The sequence below is a fragment of the Apium graveolens genome, unplaced genomic scaffold (genome assembly GCF_009905375.1).
Source record: "Apium graveolens cultivar Ventura unplaced genomic scaffold, ASM990537v1 ctg2800, whole genome shotgun sequence".
Lineage (NCBI taxonomy): Eukaryota > Viridiplantae > Streptophyta > Magnoliopsida > Apiales > Apiaceae > Apium > Apium graveolens.
The window spans coordinates 14,455-18,631 of NW_027417803.1; the positions used below are offsets into that span (position 1 = coordinate 14,455).

At 33.0% G+C, this 4,177-nt stretch overlaps 1 long non-coding RNA gene across 1 annotated transcript; it reads left to right on the forward strand.

Moving 5' to 3' along the window:
• The first annotated feature begins 980 nt into the window (after nucleotides 1-980).
• Nucleotides 981-3,276, forward strand: LOC141700717 (uncharacterized). The gene is made up of 5 exons (XR_012566471.1): nucleotides 981-1,108; nucleotides 1,899-2,054; nucleotides 2,188-2,363; nucleotides 2,456-2,635; nucleotides 3,192-3,276. It is a non-coding gene; the product is annotated as an uncharacterized LOC141700717 (long non-coding RNA).
• The last annotated feature ends 901 nt before the right edge of the window (nucleotides 3,277-4,177 follow it).

Here is a 4,177-nt window from a genome sequence, read left to right on the forward strand (position 1 = left end):
GATTAATAGATTTATTTATAATATTCACTACGCCATAAACGACCTTCTAACACATTATTAAGTAATGTTGCCATAGAAAATGTTGCCCCAACACAACATTAATCTAACCTATTACAACATATTTTAATTATATTAACAAAGAAGTAAAAAATGTTGTCAAGTCTATTATAAATAAAATATTTATTTTTTTATTAAAATTATGCTGACGTGTCACTGGGTTCTCTACAAGTGGGTCACATACTGCTGATGTGGCAGCTGTGAGAGAAACAATTAATTTTTTAGCTAATAAAAAATTATAAAAAACTTATAAAAATAAAAAAGTAAATTAAATATATTTAATAAAAATCAAACAAGTGTTATAAAATTAATTAATATATTTTAATAATGTAAATAGTTGTAGAGGGATTTGGTGAGCGGGAAATATACCGCCTACTAACTTTGGGGAAAATATTAAGCCCCTCCTCTCAAAACCCTACCTACCAGCTCGCAGGTGATACACAAATTTAGCCTATTTTTACACAAAATTAATAAAAATAACCAATTTCTGAAAAGTTGGTCAACTTTGGCCGATGGGATACCCAACTATGAGTGGAGTATCCACTTTATATAAGATACCCAACTGGCAGTGGAGTATCCCATATATGAAATACCCAACTACCACTCGACTATCTTATACAAATTGGGATACCCAACTGACAGTGGAGTATTCAATCGGCCAAAATTGGCCACTTTTTTGAGAATGACTATTTTTGTTAAATTTTTTCAAAAATCAGCTATTTTTGTCATTTTTTCCCAGCCCCCCCTGTTCTCATTCACAATCCTAAAAACAGATATTACAATTCTATCTCTATCTCTATCTATTTACTCAAAGCTATACAACACACACTTTCTCTATTCACAATAATCAGTTTTATTTCTACAGACTCTAGTGAATCAGATTTGATTTTCCCATGATTTGATTGTTATTAAAATTGGATTCAGTCACAAGTCCAATAATATCAGAGATTAACTCAATTACTCTGCTCAGATGCTCTCCCAACTTCGCACTTCCAGGCGCTCTATCTCTCTCCCCCTCTGAGTCACCACTGTATGAGAGATTAGGATTTAGGTGATGTTATATTGGAGAACTCGGTTTCGGTGTTTTCTTGTTTCTATTACTATTTCTGTTGCTTTAAATGTTTTGTTGTATTTCGTTTTCTCGGGACACTGGTTTGTGTAATTTACAGCTAACGAGATATTGGGGGTGGGGATGGAGTGTGTTAAGTTATGTGATGTTAAGTTAGAGAACTCAGTTTTTTAGGGTTTGTGTTACATTGTTACTGTCTATGCTCCTTTAATGTTTTATTGTCTTTCAGGTTTTTTAGGACACTGGTTTTTATAATTTGGGGCTAAAGAAATATGACTGACTTATTGTTTCGCGCCTTGCTCGGTAGTTTAGGTGAAGCTTTTATATGTCCTTTACGTATTTTTGTTTATAAGACCTCGAGATATTACATTTTATTGTTTGGGTATGTAATATGATTGATTTGGGAGTGGGATCTTTTGGTGTTAGATTTAGTATATTTATAGTTTATGAATGTTGATCTCTTATTAATTTGTGTACACTTGTTTTAGTTTTTGCGGAATGTTTTATTAATTTGTTTATGAATGTTGACTCAGACACCTTTGTTCTTTTTCAATCTGTTCTGTTTTTCTATGCCAAAGTTTTGTCAGAGGTAATGCTAGATTTATTTTCGTCAGTACTACTCTATGTCTCTTATTAGTAATTCAATATTTTTATTAAATATCTTCATAGATACAGTAGGTCTTCTCATGCTCAAAAATAATAAAATCTAGGCTGTCAATTGAAGTTATAAAGTCATCTTTTCTAGTTGTTAAGCTTTAAATTCATTTTGCAGGGTAGTAGACTGGGCATAACAACTGTTATATCAACAGACTCAATTCGACATATGATGAGGAGTTTTGTTGATGAGAAGCAAAATCCCTTAATTTGGGCTTCCACCTGCCATGCTGGGGAATGTTTTGATCGTGTGGCTGTCGGAGAAGCTAATTTTGTATATAACAGATATAATAATACATCAGTTTATGCTTACCTTTCTTCTTAAACAGTCACGGTCACCAGTGAAATTTTGTAGAGTTTTTCCACAAGGTTATTGGAGGAATGCTAATATTGTATCGATTTTGCAGATAGGAAAGCTGATATCGAGCAAAACTGTGAGAAAAGAACTTAGAAAACATCAACGTGTAGCAGCAGAAAGAATGTGTGACATCTGTCAGCACAATGTGCTCCCTGGTAAAGATGTGGCAACTCTTATGAACATAAGACCGGTAGACTCGTCTGCAGTAGCAGGAATGTGAATGGGGTAAATTTCTGCCATGATATTTTTTAGCAGTATGACCATCTTTTTTCATCTTGTTTATTCTTTTCTGTTTTGTAATATGCTTCCACCTGCAGGCTTTTCATGTATTTCATACATCCTGCCTTGTGCACTTGATGCTTCTTACTGAGTTAGAAATTCATAATAATCAGAATGCTGCTGGTTCTGAAGTGAAACAGAGAGGTCGGAAAAAGGTACCAAAGGAAATATAAAATCACACACAGGCGAGTACCAAAGGAAACTTCAGAAATCTTCTTGTAAGTTATAAACCAGTTGAGCTAATTACTTAGACCACTGCTATTATATGACAACTCCTTTCCTAGAGCAAGCACAATGCTAATGCTAATATGGATTTAAGTATTTATATATTTTGGCTACGAACGTGATTTTGCTGCTATACTCGAACTTGTAGTTCAGTGGTTATGCTAAAATGGCTACACTTATTGAGTTTATTTGTTAAAACTCATGTAACAAACATAACGTCCCTTTTACTTATTTGAAACTAATGTGGGAAGGATGGCTATAGCAATCTTTGGTTCAATATTTAGAACTAATTACTAATTATCCATTTAAGCAACATATACTAGTTTACGACTAAACTCTTTCTAACAGATATCTGATCACTATTTACAAGGTTTGCACCCGTGTAAAGGAAGGATGCGTGTATATATAATTATTTTAAATTTCAAGGTTCGCACCCCTGTTAAGGAAAATTGCGTGTATATATAAATTATATTAATTTAAATATCCGTGATTGACATTTACCAAAAAAATTAAGTCAAAGTACTGGTAGTAAAGCATTTGTTTTGGCAGGGTGGTGATCCTCTGGACTTTAGACTAGCAAATGCTGCTTCACACAGTGTTCAGTCTACTTCCTTGACAGATCGACAACCCGAGCAATTTGTGATCAGGTATAGCACCTTGTTCTGTCACTATTAAGTCTCAAGTAATATAAGAAAATTATAGCATCTAGTTCTGTCACTATTAAGTCTCAAGTAATATAAGAAAATTAGTGATCACGTAGATCAGATCATTATACAAGGAAGAACATGATACAAAAGTATAAGTACCACTTTAGTCCTATACTCAATCCACTTATCATTTGTAGATAGAGTGTTAATATATAGTTTTATGACATAATTATGACTAATTTGCAAGTGCTCAGTTATTTGGCTAGTATAAATTTTGGATACGTAGAATATATTATGCTTAAGTTGGCATTTTATCAGATTCGGTCTTCCAAAGTTTTCCTTCTGAATCAAGAGGGGGGGATATTGTAATATAAGTAACAACAATACTATCAGCTGGATTTGGGTTTCATTCATTTCAATTAATTTGGATTAGCTTCTTATAGTTTAATCTGGCTAGATTTGTTGAAGTCCGACAAACCTCTAGACTTGTGTGTGTTTCACTATTTGTGTTTCTTAAATGATATTACATCAGAATATATAATTATTACGTCAAAATAAATTAATACTAGAGAAACACTATATGGTAGTATATCTTTTTATTGATATGGGCCCTTAATTTAAATTAGTGGCCTAACTAATATCTTTGGTTGCAGGTGAAGAGGAAAAAGTTGCTCCAACAACAAATTGATATGGATGATGTAGATAAAACTATGGATTAAATAAGCGAGCAAACAGAAAACATGAAACAGATTCAAGAAACACTAGCCACTCCCATTGGTGCAACAACTGATTTTGATGAGGTATGTTGTTCACCTATATCACTAATTTTATTTTTTGATTCTTGTAGTCCGAGTTAGAATACATCATTTTCTGCTTATCAATGTTCCT